Below are 23,059 nucleotides of genomic sequence, written 5' to 3'. Positions count from 1 at the left end.
CTCCTTCATTTTTATGACGTCACATGGCTGATTTTTGAGACACTTTATCCTGCTTCCTTATGATAAAGCCACTTTAAATGGTTTTCTCATAATGAACAATAATTTGCTGATAGAGAGACAGAAATTCAAACTGACAGACCAATATGTTCGACACTTGTAGGGAAGCATCGCTATGGTAAAAAAGCTAGGCGTGTTGATTGTATATGGAGATAAAGAAACCTCTCACCAAATTAGCTCAAATGTTTCCAAAGAGCTGAGACAATAGAGGTTAGAAGAACTAGAGGATTTTTTTTTATCTTAAATAGATTTAAAGGCTGAACAGGACGTGGTTTTGACGAGAAACGATGAAATTCTATTCAGATTGCTAATCCTTACGGCTATTCTCATAGAGTCCTTGGCCTTTATCTATGGGTTTTTTTAATTGATCCTCTAGAGTTTTGTAATCTCTACTGGTTTTAAACAATTCAACGCACATATCAGTTTACTACCATACTAAAATATTCAAATTCAGGGCAAATTATACTCATTAATTCTTTACAATTCATAGATTTTTAAAAATAGTGCTGATAGTCCAAAATAAGGATAAATCCTCAAGTACGTTCAACCATTCAGCATTTGTAATACACAAATTAGAGTGTCTATGCAGTTTCTCTAAAAGAATTTTATCATAATTGAATAGATATTTGGCTATTTGTCTATCAAAGATTTAAATTAAATATGTCAAGAATTTTTTTTATAACTACATCACAGTTTACTGTCCTTATATTTCAAAATTATAATAATATTCTTGCTGTAATTGATGCGCTACTTACGAACAAAATTGTACTGAAATATATTTTTGGTCGAAAATATTTACCCCTGATCGGTGGGGCGTCAACTAATGTCGACCACACTTGGATATTGACAAATTTAATCAAATTATTTCAAATCTAAAATGGATAAACTAAACTCAACACAAAACATTAAAAAACTTCTCAAAAAGGAATGGGACAATTTAAAACTGAAGAGTAAAAGACAAAGAGATTGGTCATATATGGAAAAAAGCTTGGTTTAAAATGACAGAAAAACGAGTTAAAAAAAATGGAGGAAAAGGAAAAAGTTAAAGGAAAAGATAAATGTAGATAAAAGATAGAGAGGAAGAGAGAGAGAGAGAAAGACAGATAGTAAAATAGATAGATAGATAGAGAGAGAGACAGAGAGAGAGAGAGAGATAGAGAGAACAAGAAAGAAGGAGAGATGAGCAAAGAAAAAATGAGATATTTGACAGAGAAAGACCAAAAAAAGTAAGAAAGAAAGAAAGAATGATAGATAGATAGAGAGAGAGAGAGAGAGAGAGTGAGAGAGAGAGAGAGAGAGAGAGAGAGAGAGAGAGAGAGAGAGAAAGTTAGAGTGAGAAGTGAGAAAGAGAGATATAAAAAAGAGTAGAGAATATGGAGATAATTAAGGGAGAAAGACAAGTAAAATAAAGCGAGAGAGTAACAACGAAAAGAGAAAAGAGAGAAAAAAAGATATAGAGAATTTGAAAGAGCAAGGATAAACTACAACAAAAGATAAAAAGTAAACAAGAATAAAAGCAAAAGGTAGAAAAAGAGAAGCAAAAAGGTTTTGCAAATGAATAAAAAGTCAGCTTGTTATTGTTGCGCTACTTCTATTCCGTAAATAATTAAAAGGGGAAAGAAAGAGAATTGAACATAGAGAAAAAAAGAGAAAAAGGAAAGGAAAAGATAAAATGAGAAAATGTATGTTTATCTGTTTTTTATTGTCCATAAATTAAATTTTGTCTCGAGCCAATTAATTGTCAACACACACACACACATTCACACCCATAAATAAAGACAGAAAATTTAAATATGATTTTAATATTTCAGCTAGGTTGGTGATAAATAAATAGATGAAAAATTTTCTTTTAAAAAGACATACAAGAATGAAAAAAAACAAAAAAACTTAAAAGCATTACAGACTAATCAACAGGCTGACTGACACCAAGAAACTTTTTTTAATTCAAGTTATTCTAAAGACTAGAAAAATTATCCTATTGGATAAGTTAGATTTTTTGTCAGTAACTACTAAACTGATTCTCCACTTTATGGAAGCATTAGATCCTAAGTTGGTTTTAGTCTATTTAATTTCATATTCAAGCATTGCTAAGGGTGTATCTATTAGTATAATTTGAAATAAAAAAAACTTTTTTAAAATCTTTCTTCTATAAAACAAAAGTTAGAACTAACATCCCCAAAATTGTAGATTAAGGAAAAAATCTAACTTTGCAATTGCCCATCCCTATTTCCCTGGTTATAACAGACAAACACAATTTTATCTTGAATTTGATCTTAACAATTAAATGACATTAAATGCACACATTTCACTACCAGAAAGCATCCAAATTATACAAATTATTCATTTTATCTATTGTGCCTTTACTTATTTCGCCAGTAAAACAACCGGTGAAAGACACCTAGATGTTTGCGAATGTACGCCAGAAGTACAATGGGAAATAACCACAAAATTATTAAATATTCAATATACATACATATTTGGTTTTTAAATCCACTTGTTTTGTGATTGAAAAACTTTTCAAAAACATTTCCAGTATGACTTTCAAACCAATTAATATCTGCTGGATAAGAACCGGTTCTCAGCCATTCTGGAAAATCATGTATAGCATCGTATTTCAGACAATTTTCTACGATTAATAAAACAAAACTTGTTTCAATCTTATATATCTTTAATTAATATCCCCGGAAAGCTGTCCATAATACGATTCGATAAGTAACTATTCTCGTATTCATTCGAATCCGGTGGATAGGAACCGGTTCTCATCCATACGAAAAAACTATGTCTAGCATCGTATTATATCCAGTTTTCTATGAATATAGAAATGTACAATCATAAGATTAAAACCAGTTTTTTTAGCCGGTGCCTCCGGCACCTCGGGGCTAAAAAAACTAGTTTTAATCTTATAATTGTACATTCTATATCCGCGGAAAGCCGTTTATAATACGATACGAGAAAGAACTATTCTCGTATTCATTCGAATCCGGTGGATAGGAACCGGTTCTCATCCATACGAAAAAAAAACTATGTCTAGCATCGTATTATATCCAGCTTTCTACGAATATAAAAATGTACAATCATAAGATTAAAACCAGTTTTTTAGCCCCGAGGTGCCATAAAGCTGTTTATAATACGATGTGAGAAATAACTATTCCAGAACTCGAGTGAGAAAAAACATAAATACAAAATTAAATCATCGATAAAACCAAATTAAATCATAAGTGATTTTGTAATGCTTAGTCAGGGTTAGGCAAACTAAGACTTAGAAGTTAGGAGAGCCCATAGGGCTAAGGCTGTCTAACAAAAAATTATGAAAATGTGTTTAAATTGAAGGTATTTAAAATTTAGTTTTCTTTCTGTTCAAATTATCATTAAGGCAAGTAGCTTTGTTATTTATTTGTTTAAATTTTGATGAAATCTGTGATAATCTTGACACAATGTTCCTGTTTATTCTTGTTAGATATTCCCTGTTAGTCTATGGTGCCGTTATTATATCAACATAGAAAACACTAATAAAGTTGCATGATTAGAAAGTTAGTTTCAAAAATCTGATAATTTATTATACTAGGTGTCCTTGAGGTGATTGGAGTCGATACCACCCCCCCCCCCCCCCCCATTATAACTGTAGTTAAAAAAAAGAAAAAGTTAGTGCACCATTGCAGTAGGAAGGGGGATCATGTGAGTATACAGTGGCGCCGCCTAGTGGAAATTTGAAAATATTTTAGGTATTTTTGATGACTTCTCATGGGAGTGTGGTGGTACCCCTCCCAATATAATTATAACCCTTCCCAGGAATTAGGAGAAGCTACACAGTAAAGGAGATTTATATTAGTTCAGCGATTTTTCTAAATGCTATATAGTCGACAATATATGGACCAAGTCAACAGTATACTTCTAAGTTCAGCAGGGGTAAGATTTCAACTGATTTCTGACACATTATGTTAAGATGGAAGGAAAGGTAAATGGAGTGGAATAAAATATTTGAGAGCAAATTTGGCAATAATTATTTGTATCAAAATTCTTTTAGTCCTGGTAAGATTTTTTTGTTTTCGGTTAAAATCTCAAAATTCTATGTGAACTATTTATATTTTATGGGACGGTTTTCGGCTATTTTAATTTTTCATTTAAGTATTGGGATGGTTTAATATTTAACTGTCCTCCCTTCCCTTTAATGCTGGAGGCACAGTCAATAAGCAAGTAAAGTCTTTTTATATTACCTTAAAATGACTTACGGACGAACGTACAGACCAATCCTACTACAGCACAAGAGTAGCTGCTATATTTTTGTATTTATTTAAACTTCAAAATTAAAGAAATTTAAAAATCTTCCAATTTTCTTATCATTTTATCCCTGAAAGTATGTTATTCTTCAAGTAAACATGAAGTATGATCGCACATGATTTAAGAAAAGATTCTTTATTCTGATAGGGGTTTGAACTTTTGATACTGATTCAAAGAGTTTCATAATTAATTGGCTTTTCTCATGACACAAACAATATAATTTGATAAACAAGTTTGATGGCTGTCTCGCGATATCTTCGATCTTTGATTTTAATGCTATCCTTTGTAAGCAGGGATCTTAAGGGATAAGACAATGGAGGATAAATTGGTAAATATCCCAAATGATGGTAAAGATTAACCCTTCTGTAAATAGATTAACATTATTGGTTGAAAAGATTGGACACTTTTAATTTGAACACAAAACAAGTCCCCAAGGTTTTTATGCCAAATTAACAAATGTAGTAATAGTTATTTCTCGTATCGTATTATACACGGCTTTCCGCGGATATAGAATGTACAATTATACAGGGAGTAAGGGAGGGGACATTGGATCGAATATTCAATTTTTAAGTAGTCTCAGACTTTGGGGACTGGCTTAAAGGGAATGTGCACGAATACAGCAGATTCTTACTGATTTTGGGGACTTGCGCATCAATGCCCCGCTAACTAGCTGAGCTAGTTTTGAATATGCAGACAGAAAAGTTTGTTATTTATCGCTGGTTTTAACAAATATTTTTTCCCAAGAAAATGTCTTTTCATGTATAGAAACTCTACTGTGATATTTATGTATTAAATAATCTAAGAACCGCTTGAATTTTGTGGTCAGTTATAAATATATTAGAAGGGTTAAGGTAGTTCAATAGAAATAGAAGAGTAGAAGAATATTCTGAACCCTTTTTTCGTCAAATCTAAGAGAGAACATTCCTAGCAGACAAAAGTATTGTTTACTTTCGACTCAAGCTGATGTGGATTCTTAAAAAATGATAGACTCGCTATTCGATAGTGAGGCAAAATTATTTTTGTGAAAAATCATCCAAAAGCATATAAAAATCTACAAAAATTAAACATAATCATATGTTAATAACCCTCTTAAGATTTTATTTCATTTTTGTAAATTTTTTTATTCGATTTTGGAGGATTTTTCACAAAAATAATTTTGCCTCACCAGCGAGTTGCCAGCCTAACTTTTTTTTTTAAGAATCCAACTTTGTTTCAAGCTTTCAAATTGTAAACGAAATTTTTGGGCAATTAATTCTGATTCCGCAAAGCTTTCTACTAAGAAAATATACTGTTAACAGCTGACTTTTATGTATGTATGAAATGAAAAAAAACATGCCTTCGTAGGAAAATGTGTACATAATTTCAACCAATGAGATCCAATGTAAATTCCGATGCGATTCTCCTATTGGCTCAATCAGACATTCCCTCTCTTTCTTAGTACCTTTATTGGTAGTTCTAAACAAGATTTTTCTAGTGATTAATTACAGAATGTTTACTACATTGTGATGTGTTGATAATTTAATTTTCAAGTAAATGATTTTTTTCTTAGAACTAATTTTGTTCTAAATTAGGTTACCATGATCCCCTTACAATTTTGGTAAAATTTTCTTGAAAAATCTGGTTTTCGTTGCTTTTCAGCGAACCCTCTTAAATTGAATTAATTGCCCATTGTCCCCTCCCTTACTCCCTGACAATTATAAGATTAAAACTAGTTTTTTTAGCCCCGAGGTGCCTGAGGCACCGGCTAAAAAAACTGGTTTTAATCTTATGATTGTACATTTCTATATTCGTAGAAAACTGGATATAATACGATGCTAGACATAGTTTTTTCGTATGGATGAGAACCGGTTCCTATCCACCGGATTCGAATGAATACGAGAAAAATCTTTACCAGTATGATTTACAGTCCAATGTCTCCACCGTCCCACTCTTTAAGGTAAAGAGTACAAATTTTGAATGTACGACCTTTTCTTAAAAGTTCTACCAAAGTTCTTTAGTTGGTCTAACTTATAACGATTAGGAATTAATATTATTAGAAGCGTAGCTACTATCTAATTACGTGTAAAATGTCCATGTATAGTATCTTCCTTTTCAAGCAATTTTAAGACAGATTTAAAAAATTCAGATTTTTAAATGATATTCTGTTTCTTTTAATATTAAAGACATTTTAACTTTGTTAATGCTTGTTTGTCTAATATTTTGTTTGTATAATTTTTAGGTTGGAAAGGTTGGAAGAGAATCGGATGAAATATTGCATCTAAACAAGAATACCATTTTACAATTTCACAAAATCAAATCGTTCTAAATAATCTACAATTCTTAGATGTCAGAGTATTCAATAGCATTAATCCTACTGATTTCATTCATTTTCGGTGTCTTTATGTATCGCCCTAGCCCTGCGGGCGTCCCTCATTATAATTGAAACGTGTTATCAATTTTGAATGAATTAAAGTGTCATTTGGTTTGATTTTAACTCTGTCTAACTAGTAGTTGGGAACCCTTGTATTACCCAGTTAGGGAGTTGAATCCATTTATATAGAAGCAGAAACATAATCTATGATTATGGTTTGGACCCTCTAAAACTGTAATCTACCCTTCCACTTTCCCCTCTCTTGGTGAAGATATCTTCAACGCTGATACGATTTTTGAAATGTAAGATTCTACTTTTGCCTCTCTTGGTGAAGATATCTTCAACGCCGATACGATTTTTGAAATGTAAGATTCCACTTTCAATAGAGGCGAAACTGGAATCATGGTTTACATTTTATTATCTATGTTTCTGTAATCTTCCATTACTTATTTAACATCGACATAATAGAAATGTACCATACTAGTTTAAAATTATGTCAAATGTGAAAAAAAGCATAGATTTTATATATAATTTTAACATTGTGTACATTATTAATTAATTAAACAAAACATACAAAGAGCCTTTTATAAAAGATGTTTTGTTTATTTAAAAAAATACTTTTAAAAGTGTATCAAATGAGTTATCAAAATTATTTTAAGAAAGTTGTTTATTAATTAATTCAATTGTATATATTTGTAATTTTTTTGTTCAATTTATTTCATCTTAATATTTCCCTAGTAATCTCTCACCGTGTAAGTAAGCACTAAAAGGTTAATTACTTATTTAATTGTGCATTTTTGTGGTAAATTACTGATCAATTACTGAACAATTTGGTCTAATTTGTATGTTAAAATTCACTTTTCTGCCTGTCCGTCATTCTGTCCATGATTTTTTATGATTTTCCAGTATGGCTACGAAACCAATTAATATCCGCTGGATCAGACCTGTCTAATCCATACTTGAAACCATGTATTGTATTGTATTATAGACATTTTTCTACAAATAGTAAAGTAAAAAGTTGTAACATGAACAACAGTTTTGTTAGACTAGGCCTTCGCCCCTTCAGGACTAACAAAACTGGAAAAACAGATGCAATAAACAACTAATCTTGGCTGTTTAGTTTTGACAATGCCAGTTTTCATCAACCAATTAAGATTAAATAAAAGTAAACAAATTTATAAATCCAACAAATGTTTATAAAACTTTGGGTTCTACTGAAATTTAAACCCTCCCTTATTATAGTCATTATTATTAAGACATAGTTAAAGAAACCTGCAAACCATAAGAGTGATTTTTTTTAGACATACATATAGACTTCTACCAACCCTTTTTGTAGAAAACGTCGCTTAGAAGCAATAACATTTTGTATGTATCTTATCAATTTATATTGTATATAAAAAGCTTCGTCAAATGTTTTAAATGGACATTCAGGACTTTCTGATATCGATTACAGGGTGCTACTGTCCTTCTCATTCTGTTTTCTCATGTTCTTATAGACAGAATTTATTTTATTTTTCGTCCATTTTTCAACTTTTATTGTACCCAGGGAGGTAGGGAACATTGGACTGAAATTACTTTCCTAGCTGGTCCAAAACCTCTAGGTACTTTAATTCAAGTTTATCGCCACCAGGGATCTGATGGGTTTAAGACAATAGCTGATAAATGGATGTACATTCCCAAAAATACCCCTACTGTAATTTGCCATCAGTGGTTGAAACGTTTCGACACTATACTAAATTAACTAATCAATTAAAATTCAGTAAAAGTCCCCAAAGATGTTAAGCAAACAAAAATGAAAACGTTATTGTAAAACTTTGGGAAATAGCATAGAGAGAGGTGGACAATGGACTGTTTATTACACTAGTCCCCAAAGTTTTACAATAACGTTTTCTTATTTGCTGGCTTAACAACTTTGGGGACTTTTATTGGATTTTGAATGGTTAGGTTATTAAGTACTAGCAGCTTCACCCCTAGCCTCTAGGAGCTTTGCCCCATTAGGTAATTTTTTAAAAAATTTTAAAAAATAAAAAAATAAAATTCTGGTGCTCACCAGAATATTCTTTTTTTTTGGGGGGGGGGAATTTTAATTTTTTGGGGGGTTGGGGTTGTCCCACCCCTCAAGAAAATAGCTTAAAACCACAACAGGACCAATAGGTATATACCCTGAAGAGTAGAATCTGATCGGTTCAGTTGTTACTGAGATCTTAAGGGACAGCCGGATGGACAGACAGATAGACAGAAAGACATTGTTCTACTTTGTATTATAGATAGTAGATCAAAATTCAGTAAAAGTCCCCAAAGTTGTTAAGCAAACGAATAAGAAAATTTATGTTTTGAGATTTCTAATATAAAATTTACTTTAAGATAAACATTTTCTGAAAAAATTGTTCTAGCTTCAAAAATAAGGAAATTACATCCATTTAACATTTTAATTAACCTTAAAAAGAAAGTTGTTAAATGAAAGAGTAAAGTAAGCGAAAAATGACTTTGTCTCACTTAAAGTCGGAAATTTATTATTTAACAGGAAACATGCACAATTTTTTTTGCCATCTAACTCTAATAGGAGCTGAGATGATATGTGGGGGGGGGGGGGGGGAGCGTTGAACTATTAAGGTCCGGAAATGGGCCTGATTGTTAAGTGTTAGCAACCTTTATTTTTAGGTCCTTTTTTTCTTAAAAACTTCAAACTAATAAAAATATAAAAAAAAACTAACTAATATGTACAATTTCTACTATGTCGATTTAAATATATGATATGTTATCTTGAATGTATCATTCCAGTTTTGTCTCTATTGAAAGTAGAATGATACATTACTATTATGTCGATATAAATAAGGAAATCAATGTTTATGAATATGCTGATATGTAAACATGAATGTATGATTCCAGTTTTGCCTCTATTGAAAGTGGAATCTTACATTTCAAAAATCGTATCGGCGTTGAAGATATCTTCATCAAGAGAGGGGAAAGTGGAAGGGTAGATTACAGTTTTAGAGGGTCCAAACCATAATCATAGATTATGTTTCTGCTTTTATAAAAATGGATTCAACTCCCTAACTGTTACCGCCATGAGAACCAAACCTAATGCCCCAAAGGTTGCCGAATTTTATTATTTAGAAATTTTTAAAAGGATAAAGTACTTGTATAAGTATAAACTTAGAAATTAAAACATTTTAAAGTTAAAATTTTATATTTATTTCGAAAATAACGATTCTCTCCTTCAAATACCAAAAAAATAAGTGTAAAGAAAAACTTCACAGGGGCTGTATATGGATAAATAGGGATTATACAGCACATTCAGGAGCGAAAAGCCACACTCTAGTTATAGAGTATCAACGCTAAAAATTCTGTAAATTAAATAAATCAAACATGGCATCCCTGTTGTATTATGTCCCAATAATTGACGCTTTATTAGTGGGACAAATATCAATAATTTTGTGTCAATATTATTATACAAAATTATTGGGTCTCTAATTCATTCGTACAGACATACAGACTGACTGACTGACATATTTTTATAAATCAATGGAGGGGTATAAATTATCTAGGACATTTCAGGGAAATAGAGATGGGTACTATTAATTTAAAATGATAAAGGCACTATAAAATATCTCTACGTTTTTTACGCTTTTTAGATCCATCGACAAAGCCCAATGATTTTGAGATTAAAACGTGCTCCAGGCTCTAACTGTTTTGAAAAGGGAACCTTTCGTGTATTTTGCTTTGGTTTTAAATCTTAATCTTAAATTGCACAAATATCGTATGAGAAATTTCGTAGCCATCTCGGTGAAGCTAAGCTTAAGTATAAAAACTTTGACTTCAAGAAAAAGGGGAAAAATTTTAACTCTGTTAAAAAGTAAGTATTAGGAAGTACAATTTTTATTTGAGACAATGTCAACAAAACTATCAGCTATAAGGTATTAGTGACAGCAACATAAAGCAATGGAATTAAATGTCAACTAATACATCCAGGTTTTACAAGGATAAGTGTGTGTTTCTAGCCTTTAATTTAGTTGAAGCATGTCTCCTTATATTGTCTCTTGTGAATTATAACACTCAATTCCTACTTTTGTACAGCTTTTAGAATGTACAAATGGAACCTGGAATCTGGCGTAGGGAGGGGAAGTTTAGGAAAATAGCCTAAAACTACCCCCAGTGCATTTATAGAGCTCATCTGAAAAGTACAACTCATTTAGACCAGCAATTTCCGAGATTATAAGCTTCAGAAAAAACACTTACTATTTTATATCATAAGATATTCAGTAAGTGTAATAAAAGTATTTGTAAACTCTGGAGTGTCTTTGCTACAACCTATTTTTGTAGGTATAACTTTGTATGTTTTAAAAAAGATTAAATATGATTATTGTACATATATGAATGTGTGTTGTTTTGATCTGTTGAATGACAGGCTCAAATAGAAAGACTATATTTGTAACTTTTAGTGGGGACAAATCATATCTTTAAACTACCAGTACAAAGTCACCAAACATAGTGTACATATTTTGCAATTGTATCTGTGGGTTTTAACTCTTGTTAAATCCTAATTGGAACACAAAAGTATTCAATTTTAATAATTGAAATAATTTAGAGTGCCTTTTTCCCAAAGAAACTATTTTACAACTATGATTTAGTATTTTCCGAATAAGGACGTCCAAGTTTTTCTGGGGGCGGATACGTATCCGTTTCACATGAACACTAAACATACATGAAGACAGACAGCTTGACCTCTTGTTAATATAAATATAGCTTAAAACCTTTCATGTACCAAACATAAACAAATACACAAACACACAGAACTTGTTACTTCATGCTGTAAACAGTAGTATTTGATAAGGCATAGATGGGCTAGAAAAATAGCTCAAAACCATACTCATACTTATATCTGAAAATATAATATTCAAAAACAATCAAAGGAGCTATGTAAAGCCCTAAAAAAGTAAACTTCGGTTCAGTAGTTAATTTGATCTTAAGCTTCAGACAAAACACCTTACTACTTTATATAATAGGTTATAGGATTAGTCTAAGCTAACTCTATTACGAAGGTAATATCATTGATTTAATAAGATCTAATACATTGATTTAGGGGGTGTGGGGAAATTGATAAGAAATTTTAACCTAATAATTAGGGGTATACCCTGCTAGACCTAAAGCCATTTAGTTGACATAAAATTTTAAATAAATATTATATGGTATTCAATAGTTCAACTGGAAGGGATTGGAAGGTATATTGATCCAATTCCTTTAAAACTTCCTTAGTTAGACAATGAGATAAGGTTTACTTCACCTTACATAGATAAAAAAAAGTCATCTATAAAAGATTTAAAAAGTTGTAAGGCTATGCTAGCCTAGAAAATTGTATAGGAATAGGCCCAATATCTATATTTTTAATACTTAGGTAGAAAAAAGACAACCATGAAGGTCTAAGGGGGTTGGAATAAAAGGTGTTTACCCTTCGATAAAATTTTGGGATGCCCCTAAAATTTATGAAACTATATTAGATTACCCCCCTCCAAACTATGAAAACCCTTATTTTACCCTCACCCTCCCCCCTTCAATAAAAAAAGCTTCGACGTCCTTGAAGACAATACACCCTATAAGTTTAACAGAGTATTAAAGAGTGTGGGTCAGGAAAGTTAGGGCTTATACCTACATAGTTATACGAGCCAGGTGTACAAAAGGTGTAGGAAAAATTTGCTGGAGCGAAGCTATTCCACAATAATGGGATTAACCTGTGTCTTGTTCCCTAACCGGTGGTGTTTGATGGTGCTTTTGTAAATTCAATAAAGATTTTCAACAAAAAACTCATTTAAAAACCAGCGAATAAGCTTTTCTAAAGGAAAAAATGAAAGGTTTTAATAACTACTGCCATAAATTGGACCATTAATTGATGTACATTTCCAAAGATGATAAAAAAAGTTTTTAAGCCAACGAGTAAGAGAATGGGTATATAAACTTTGGATACCAGTGTAATTTACAATCTAATGTTTCCTCCCTCCCTGGTTTTATTTTGTAACTAAGGTTTGTTACCCAGTCTATACTTTTGTTTGCCTAAACTAATAAATTAGCTTTAAACCTTTCATCAAATTTACAGACAGACTTCCAACTTCTTTAGTACATAAGATAATACATAACCTACATGTTAAGTTCCACGTCTGGATTAATACAAATAGGGGTTCAGTTTTCAGCTGTCGTGTCGGATGCATTCCAGTAGTTTCCTCTGTGAAGAACATTGTCGCGACGCCTTCAAACAAACTCGGAGCTAATTTGACACATGAAACTTTGAGTTGAGTTTGTTTTAACTGGTCATTTTACAGTGGGTTACTTGAAATTATTTATATAGGCTTGTTCGAATTACATTCCTTTCAGAGATCAATTTTAAAAATATGTTTGCTTTGATTTAAACTGTTTAATTTAGATTAGATAGACACCTTTTTTTATTAATATTTACATTTATTCTTTTATACAGTAAATCCTTTTCAATTCAGGTGTGTACGTCAGGCGAGCGGGGATCAATATCCCAACAATTTAAAACAGAAAGAATTGTACTTATAGAACTTTAAAAATTGTTCATACTGCAATTTTCAACAATTTATGGAGCAAAACTTAATTATAAGTATTACCAACAGTTTTTTATTCAGTCAAGCACTTTTTATGCAAGTGTGATGCATTTTTTTGCGGTTATAAATTAATCATTAATCGAATTGAAGGATTTTTCGAAGAAAATTTTAATATCTGAATCGTATCTAATATACTATAATTATAATTTCGACTATTCCATAAAAGTGAACTATGAATCTCTTATAATCTTTAACATATATAACAAAGCAAAAATATATTATACCCCTTTAAAAAAAAGTATAATAAAAAGCTAATTTGACACTTGCAAGATAGAAAAAGTGAATATTAGATTAATTACACAAGTAGATAATAGTCAACTCATTTTCCTAACCAATATAACTTATCCTTTCAAATGGGAGGGGGGGGGGGGTGGCTGGATATGTAAAGGAAACACATAGGGACAATGTCTAGAAGGTTGTCATTTCACAAAGAAAATATTACCGGAAGTGGATGTCTAGGATTATTTTAAACATTTGTACAGCATTCAAAAAATAGAACTTTGATGCTGTATTATTTCAAAATAGACTTAAATCATAAAATCTGAGCTGGATCTTTAAATCATTTAGTGCACCATTGAAATGATTTAAAGATCCAGCTCTGGTATTTTTGTATTAAATCACAGTAAGTCTTAGTATATTTCTTATGTCTATATAAAGACCAACCTATCCTAATAAAAAATGGTAGGTAATGTAATGTCTTGATGTGAGTCTTAATGCCTTTGTAGTTTTTATACTAAACTATGCTTTTAGGTTTTAAAGAAATCAGATCTTACATAGCATCTGAGTAATCTCAGTTATGATATCATAAACGTACAAAAGAAGGACATTCAAACATTTTTATAGAGTAGATGTGCAACTTACAATTCATTACAAATACAATGTTGTACAAGTTTTGTAGTTTAGTTTTGACTAATACACGGAAATAGTTAAAGAAGTTTTTCTAATTTTAGTTCATATTTCATTTTTTAACCCTTTTGTCCTTCTTATTCTTCGCCCCTATTCTTTAAGAGGCGCCAGCCTTAAGAACTTTAAAATATTTTCGAACTGTAAAATTACAATAAATTTACGGGTGATTGACATTCATTCCTGAAAAAAATAGCCTAAAACCTTATTTGTTCATAAAGGGTGTTTCAAGAGAAATGCGTTTTTTAAAAACTTAAATATGCATAGAAAATGAAACAATTATATTAAATGCTTTATATATTTGGAAAACCTATTCTGGGACATTTATGTTTACAAATTATGCCTTAAAAACCGGTTTTCCAAAGGCCTTAGTTTTGAAGATTTACAGAATTAATGGTTGTAGAAAAAATGTGCACATTTTAAAAATACAAATTACGCAGCTTGTATTAATAGTAGAAAAATGTTATGCATATCGTTAGAATCGTCATAAGCTCTAGTTTTTGGATATATAAGAACAATTCCTGTGCTACGTATAGTTTAGGAGCTACGTTGAAAAATGTGAGAAAGGTTAAAAAGTTTTGGATCATTCTACCACGTAGCTCCTAAACTATACGTAGCACAGGAATTGTTCTTCTATATCCAAAAACTAAAGCTTGTGACGATCCTAACGATATGCATAACATTTTTCTACTATTAATACAAGCCGAGTAATTTGAATTTTTAAAATGTGCACATTTTTTTTTTATTTTCTATGCATAATTAAGTATTTAAAAAACGCATTTCTCTTGAAACACCCTGTAGTTTTAAAAAATCTAAACCATAAAGTCTCAGCAGTAATAGATACCTTTAATGACGGGGGACTAGGCTAAGTTAAAACTTTTTATTTTGAATTAAAATTACTAATATTTACTATGGAATCATAAAGAAAAACAAATATTAAATATTTCCCCTATTAGGTGTTTAGACATTGTGCACAATAAATCATTCTAATTATAGCAAAGATTACTAAAGATTATTGATAAGACAAGGAAAAGTAATCTGATATATAACGTAGTAACATTTTAAGGGTACTATTTATTATCTTTCTTGGCTATCTTAGTATGTAAAATTCTAATTAAGAGATTTGTAGACAATGCCTGAAAAAAAACAATGTTATAGGAAACTTTAATTTCATTCGCTTTTTTTACAGTTATTGTTTAAATGAATGAACGTATTTGAAACCGAGTAAAACAAACATATCTATTTTGTAAAAGCAAACACACAAGCAGCATATTAACTTAAATACATATATAACTAGCTCATATTATATTATCTGTTTACACAAGGATAATTAGGTTAAGGTTGGTCAATCACATTTCTACTTCTTAGAAGTTGTAATTTACAAAAGATGCAACTGATATCGGATGCCCTTTTTAGCAGTCGGTTAAAAACGGTATACGTATCTACAACGTTCATTTATGTCTTCTTGTTTAGGTAAGGGACTCTAACCTAAACGGTCAATTATGCATTATTCGAGTATTAGTATTCTTCGAGTCAGCCACCCTTTAATTGCACGAGCTTTGTCTGTATGTCATAATCTTTTAAATAAGTGAGTTTTTATATGTGCTTTGTATTTTACATTTTACATTCCAATAAAAGATTTGGAGTTAAGACTTAAAACAGCTAACACATCACTTATTTTGAAACCTATGAGTAAAATATCCCAAAATATCAAAACTAGATCTATCATCCTTAAGTAAACCTAATCAATTTACTAAAAGTCTGACCGCTCGTGCTATCACCTGCGCAAGTTAGAACAATCATACCCAGAGATAGGGTCACATATTCTAAAAAAAAGAAATACATACATCAAATTGTATCAAAGGAGTTAAATATCTTTAGTCATTAACATTTTGTCTATGCTTTTCACCAAAGCTAAAAAAAAATCTTCGAAACGTGTTGATAGCCATGCAGGGTTCTAATCCTAAGGGGAAATGGCCCTGTAGATTTTCTACTTCTTACTGAACCTAAATGATGCATTAAATGTACGTTTTTTTTTAACAGAATGAGCTTATTTAACGGTGACGTTATACAATATTAATGACCAATGAGAGGCCAGTATACAATTAACTACTGGTCAATTAAATGGTCATTGGTCATTTGTATTGTATGACGTCACAATAAGTTCCTTTAAGCCCTCTGACCCGTGAAAATTTTTGCCTGTTTTGCAGGTTACCTGTCTATGGCCCTCCAGGTGAGCTGGCTCATATTTCAAAGCTAACAATGGCCATGTGCCCAAAAAGAATCATCCATCCATCTACACACACACTCACATGCACATACATGCACACAAATAGAAGCACACAAATTTCACAATGGGCAGTGGTAAAGGAATCAAGAAATGGGTCTGAAGTTGTGTAAAATCTACAGCAACTTCTTTTTTTATTTTACCTGCCAAAATATACTGTAGTGTGCCTTTTTTTCGGCAACATTTTTTTGGTTTCTTATAGCCGTGCTTCTCATTGACATTGCAGTTCTTGTTCATAATTAATCACCTATTTGCCTATCCCTGAATCCTTTGACCGGGTGTTTAGAATAATGTTAAACAAATATGAAAGAGAAACATATTTCCTTTCTATATAAATTTATCATTTTAAGGGAAATTTACCTAATTAAGGGGACAAAACCAGGGAGGGTGGAGACATTGAGCTTTTTATTACACTAGTCCCGAAAAAACGTTTCCTTAGTCGTTGGTTCAAATACTTGGGACCTTTATTGAATTTTGAAAAGTTGATTCATAAAGTTGAGTGTTCAAATATTTCAGAGAGGGTAATTTTGTTTATCAACATTGGGGCTGTACATTAAATTGTCAGACATTGTCTTATCCCTTTAGATCCCTGGTACAAAAATCATCTATAGTATGGTCAAAAGCATAATCCCCCTTGCAAAACCCTGTGTACACCATCGTCAAATTCGATTTGAAAAAAATATTTTGGATCATGTTACTTGTCGATGCAGCGCTTATCACATGTTACTTGTAGATGCAGCAAACTCATACATGTTACTTGTAGATGCAGCAATATCCCCGTATCCATTCCCTATAGAGATGCTAATATAATTATAAATAGAAACAATTTGTTAGCTAAACATTTATTAGTAATGGTTTTGAATATATGCAAAAATATTATTAAATAATTACACATGATATTGAATAGCAATCTGGTTGCACAAATTGTAAAATACATTATCATTATAGCGATCCCTCCACATGTATTCATCCAAATAACTTTGTAAGAAGGTTCAAGATGAAGGATGAAGGAATTTGTTTGGGGTTTTGAAGTTCTTTAGAAATGACTAAAAAGCTTATTTTCAATAAAAAATATAACTAACATTGTCTGCCTATCTCCTTTTTTAATCTCCCTTTAACATGTTACTTGAAAGTGCAGCAAAGTTAAACATGTTACTTGTAAGTGCAGCGCTGCATCGACAAGTAACATGATCCAATATTTTTATTGCTTTAAAAGCATAGTACATTTGTTTTTTTTTTTAAATGTATTAATAGTATTTGTTTGTAAAAAGTCTCATTTATAACAGGATACGAAAATTTTAAGTTAACATCAAATTAAGTTTTCTTATATTTATATTAGTTAATAATCAAAATTTTACTGTAATCAAAAAAAATTACGTTTGTATCATAAATACCCACAAACATCCTGGTACTTTACAGAAAAGATGGCAACATTAATCTAAATCTAATCCACTTGCAATAAAATTAATTAAATCAAACAAATATCAGATGTATTATGATATTATTCCATTTACCAAATCCTTTTGTTTTGATTTGATAATGTTATGAAAATAATAATTAGAAGTTTGTCTATCAGTCTATACATCTAAATAGTGTTTCTATACTAAAGCAAAAAATTATATTTAGTTCTGAATTGTTTAATTTTTTGGGGAGTATGAAAGTTGATTTTACTATGTATTCTGTTTTTAAACCCTTAGTGAGAAAAAAAATACATTTAAAATTAATCATTAGCTACCCGATGTAATTTCTTTAGCTCTTTGATATTTGATAAACTTGGATGCTTAGAAGGAATACCAAGTCACAGTTTTGCTCTGAGAGCCAAATCAGGAATTAAGGTACAAGCAAACTAATTAATTAAAGAGAAGAACATGTTTAAAGTTCTAAAAAATATGAGAGCTGTCATTAATGTCTTTATTTGTTCTAGGAAAGAAAAATTTTAAATTTTGTTGCGATGAAAATAAATCAATAAGTAATTTTCATGATTAAAAACAAAGAACAAGTTATCAACAAAACATTAATTAATGTAGTTTTTAATAGAAGTATTAATATAAAGGATTTGATACATTTTATCTTGATTTTTACTTTTCCCCTTGTCCTTTTATGCCTGTAAATAATTGAATATCAGTTTGACATCAGTCTGACATGTGTTTGGACCTTTTAACTGCAAGAGAGCAAGCTAATAATAATCAGATCCATAGATTAATATAATATATAGATCAGATATACATGGTTTAGTCCTTTTAACTGCAAGAGAGCAAGCTAATAATAATCAGCTCCATAGATAAATATTCTGTATAGATCAGATATTCATGTGTTTGGACCTTTTAACTGCAAGAGAGCAAGCTAATGATAATCAGATCCATAGATTGATAATTCATTTAGATCAGATATACATGTGTTTGGACCTTTTAACTGCAAGAGAGCAAGCTAATAATAATCAGATCCATAGATTAATAATTCATTTAGATCAGATATACATGTGTTTGGACCTTTTAACTGCAAGAGAGCAAACTAATAATAATCAGATAAATAGATTAATAATTCATTTAGATCAGATATACATGTGTTTGGACCTTTTAACTGCAAGAGGGCAAGCTAATAATAATTAGATTCATAGATTAATATAATATATAGATCAGATATACATGTGTTTGGACCTTTTAACTACAAGAGAGCAAGCTAATAATATTCAGATTCATAGATTATTACTCTATTTAGATCAGACATACATATGTTTTGAACTTTTAGCTACCTATTAATAATCAGCATCCATAGATTGATTTTCTAAATAGATCAGACATACTTGTGTTTGGAACTTTTAACTGCTTGAGAGCAAGCTAATAATAATCAGAATCATAGAATAATATTTCATTTAGATCAGATATACATGTGTTTGGACCTTTTAACTGCATGAGAGCAAGCTAGTAATAATTAGATTCATAGAATAATATTCTATATATATATCAGATATTCCTTTTAACTTCAAGGGAGCAAGCTAATAATAATCAGATCCATAGATTAATATAATATATAGATCAGATATACATGTGTTTGGACCTTTTAACTGCAAGAGAGCAAGCTAATAATAATCAGATCCATAGATTAATATTTCATTTAGATCAGATATACATGGTTTAGTCCTTTTAACTAAAAGAAAACAAGCTAATAATAATCAGAATCATAGATTAATATTCTATATATATCAGATATAGCTTTTAACTTCAAGGGAGCAAGCTAATAATAATCAGATCCATAGATTAATATTATATATAGATCAGATATACATGGTTTAGTCCTTTTAACTGCTTGAGATCAAGCTAATAATAATAAGAATCATAGATTAATATTCTATATAGTTCAGATATACGTGTTTTAGAAGTATTGTTAGAATTTTTACCATTGATTGGGATACAAAAAGTGAATAACATAGAAAAAGGTTGATTGTACTGTTATTTTATAATTATTTAAGAACTATATCTTTAGAATAATTGATATAATCGCTCATTGTACTAAATTTTATTTAACTTAATAACAGAAAGGCAAGGATTATTAACTCGTATTTTATTCTGTTTACTTTTTTAATTGACAATTAATTTGATACCTTGGCTAATTTTTATTTGTTTACTAATCTATATGTTTATTTAGGCAGCTGGTTTGTCTATGCAAATTTTAAAACAATAATTTTCTAGGATATGGCTTGGGACTCAATAACTAAAATCAAAAGTCCCAACGGAATATTTTTATCATAGAATTGAGTAATTCATAAATATAAAAGTTCTTTCGACTGTCAGTTACTAAGATAATGAAAATTTCTCAATCAAAAGCTTGTTTTAAATCTGAAAACATAAATACCCAGAATACTTTACACATAAATATCTCAGTGATTTATTGTCTGCTAAAAATTTGGTGCAAAAACGGGATCAACTTGTTATTTTTGTACTACTTTTTTAATTTTTTTAAAAAATTGTCTCGTTACATGAAACAATAATGTTATTTTCAAGAGTGTTGGGAGTGGGAGGGGGCTATAATTCCAACACAGTTAATCAAAATGTCTCAGCGGGGCGTTCTGACCCACCCGGCTAGATGGAATGGAATCATCAAGGCAGGATCTCCAAGGGGTGGGGGTTATATTTGTTTAGGGAGGGGGGAGAGGTCAATTTTTCACATTACCTCATATGGCGAGAGAGAGGGGGGGAGGAGAGAGAGAGGGAAGGATATGGAATCTCTATAATCTTATAATTTTAATGAAGGCAGGGGATGGAAAGGATTAAAAAGGGGGGATGCTGAGATTTTTGTTTGCACTGGATCGTATTCCGGGATTTACAACATTAGAAGAAACCTCAATTTACCATATTCAGGACTATTCTAATAACTTGTATTATAGATAGATTTACTTATAAGATAGGTATACAAGCAATATTAGTTATTGACTATTGATTGTCTTAAGTTGATAAAAACGAGCTCTTAGTTGAGGGATATGATAATAGAAGAGAAATCTTATAAAATTATTGGTAGAAAAGTTTAAATACTGCTAGTATGTACAATCCAATCAAGATTTATCTAAATTCCCTATAGTTTTAAGTATTAACTATAGGTAAAATGTGTTTGTAAAACTTTTGGTACCAGTTAAATTTAACATGAGCTCTATGAATTACATTTTATTAAATCCGGAATTTATGCATATACAATCTAGAGTTGTCTCAGTGTGTCCATTTAGGACCTAGCTGCTTAACTGTTTAACTTCTAACCAGATGTAAGATTCATATCTATATAACAAACAAACTTACAAACATTAGATAGATAGATTAACTAACAGCATCAGATAGATGGATAAATCAACAGAAATTAAAAGTTATCCTTAAGGTAACATGATGTCTGGCTGTCTGTACCGAGGGATCTCGTTAACCGCTGAACCGATATTTTTCTCCTTCTTAATATAGCTTCTCATATGTTCAGGGAATGTTTATGAATGCTTTGGGAGAGAAATCGCACCTATAAAAATACTTATTTCATAGCTAGCGACATTATTCTAAGCATCATGGAGCTTTGCATTAGAAGATGGAAGATATTCCCCCCCCCCCCCCACATTTCCCTAAAACTTCCTGCAAAAAAGGTTTTATCATTTGTTTGAACAATAAATTAAAAACTAAGCAGAGATTTAATTATTGGCATTTTTCTGTCAATTTCGGTACTTTTTATGTTAGGTTAGAATGGCGAAATCAATCCAATCAAAATCAATCTTAAGTTTGTTTGTCTCTGTATCAGCATAGGGAGGGAGGGGACATTGGGCTCTTTATTACACTAGTCCCCAAAGTCTTATTATGACATTTTATTAGTCGTAAGCTTAACAACCTTGGGAACTTTTATTGATTTTGATTGGTTGGTTCATTTAGTTGAGTGTCTAAACGTTTCAACCACTTATAGTAATCTACACAAGGCGTAATTTTGGGTATCATTATTGGGAATGTACATCAAATTATCGCCATTGTCTTATCCCTGTTGTTTGTCTCTGTATCTTAATCTTGGTCAGTTCTGTTTTTGTATTAATTTTATCATTTGATCAAACCAATTTCTATTAGCAAGGTTTAGATTGGAGAACTTGGAGAAGGGAGAAGCAGTATGGTCCCTCTAACCTTTTTGCCTCCAAATAATATCATTGATGAAACAAAGCATATTAGTTTTCTTTTCTACAAAAACTGGGATCAGGGATAAAACAAAGTACAACAAATTGATGTACACCCCCAGTCAAATGTCCACCCAACCATTACTATTTTACTTTAACAAACATTAAATAACACAAACAAATCTTTTACCACTTTGCATATGCTTGATATGATTTTGTTTTTAAATCTAAAAATTCCACCTAAGGTCATATCTTTTTTGTTTAAAAATGTTTTGCTTGTTATTGCTACACTACTCAGTTATGTGTTGCAAAATCTTTATTTTTATGCAAATATTTATGCTGTTTATAAGTTTAATGTTCTTTTTCGACTTATTTTTAGGCTGATATATATGGATGTACATCCCTTGTTTAAGATAAGTTTATCATCTGATCAAACCAATTTCTATTAACTTTAGTTAACAATGTTGCCTCGTGCTTATACATGTTGATACAATGCTACAAAAGATCTCTGGAATAGCCATTGTGTTAAATCATATATTTAGGGAACCTTTTCTAAAGCTTATTGAGATTTTAAGCAGGTACTCAGTTAATGTTAATAGTAATCTTTGGACACAAAGTCTATATTTGATAGCAGCCAAGTAAATATCATTTTTATTAAGGACTGACGGACGGACAGACCAAGTAAATAATAGAGTATTTTGCTATTTTTTTCACATAACTTTCGTTATTTTGTAAGACTATTTAATCTGTAGATCGACCTCTCTATATCTCCTATATGTACTCACAAATAACTTAATATCAGTCCTACAAAATATCAAACTAATTTTTCTTTTTTTAAATCTTTTAATAAATTTTCAATAAAAATCTATCCTTCAATTTGACGTTCTTGAAAAAATCCATAGTATAACCAGACAACTGCCTGGATCCCCCTGTTGGGGACCTTT

This window comes from Acartia tonsa, chromosome 6, assembly GCF_053477335.1.
Source record: "Acartia tonsa isolate MP-2025a chromosome 6, ASM5347733v1, whole genome shotgun sequence".
Taxonomy (NCBI): Eukaryota; Metazoa; Arthropoda; class Copepoda; order Calanoida; family Acartiidae; genus Acartia; species Acartia tonsa.
The sequence above is the reverse complement of the archived record's forward strand: the minus strand, read 5'-3'. Positions refer to the sequence as shown.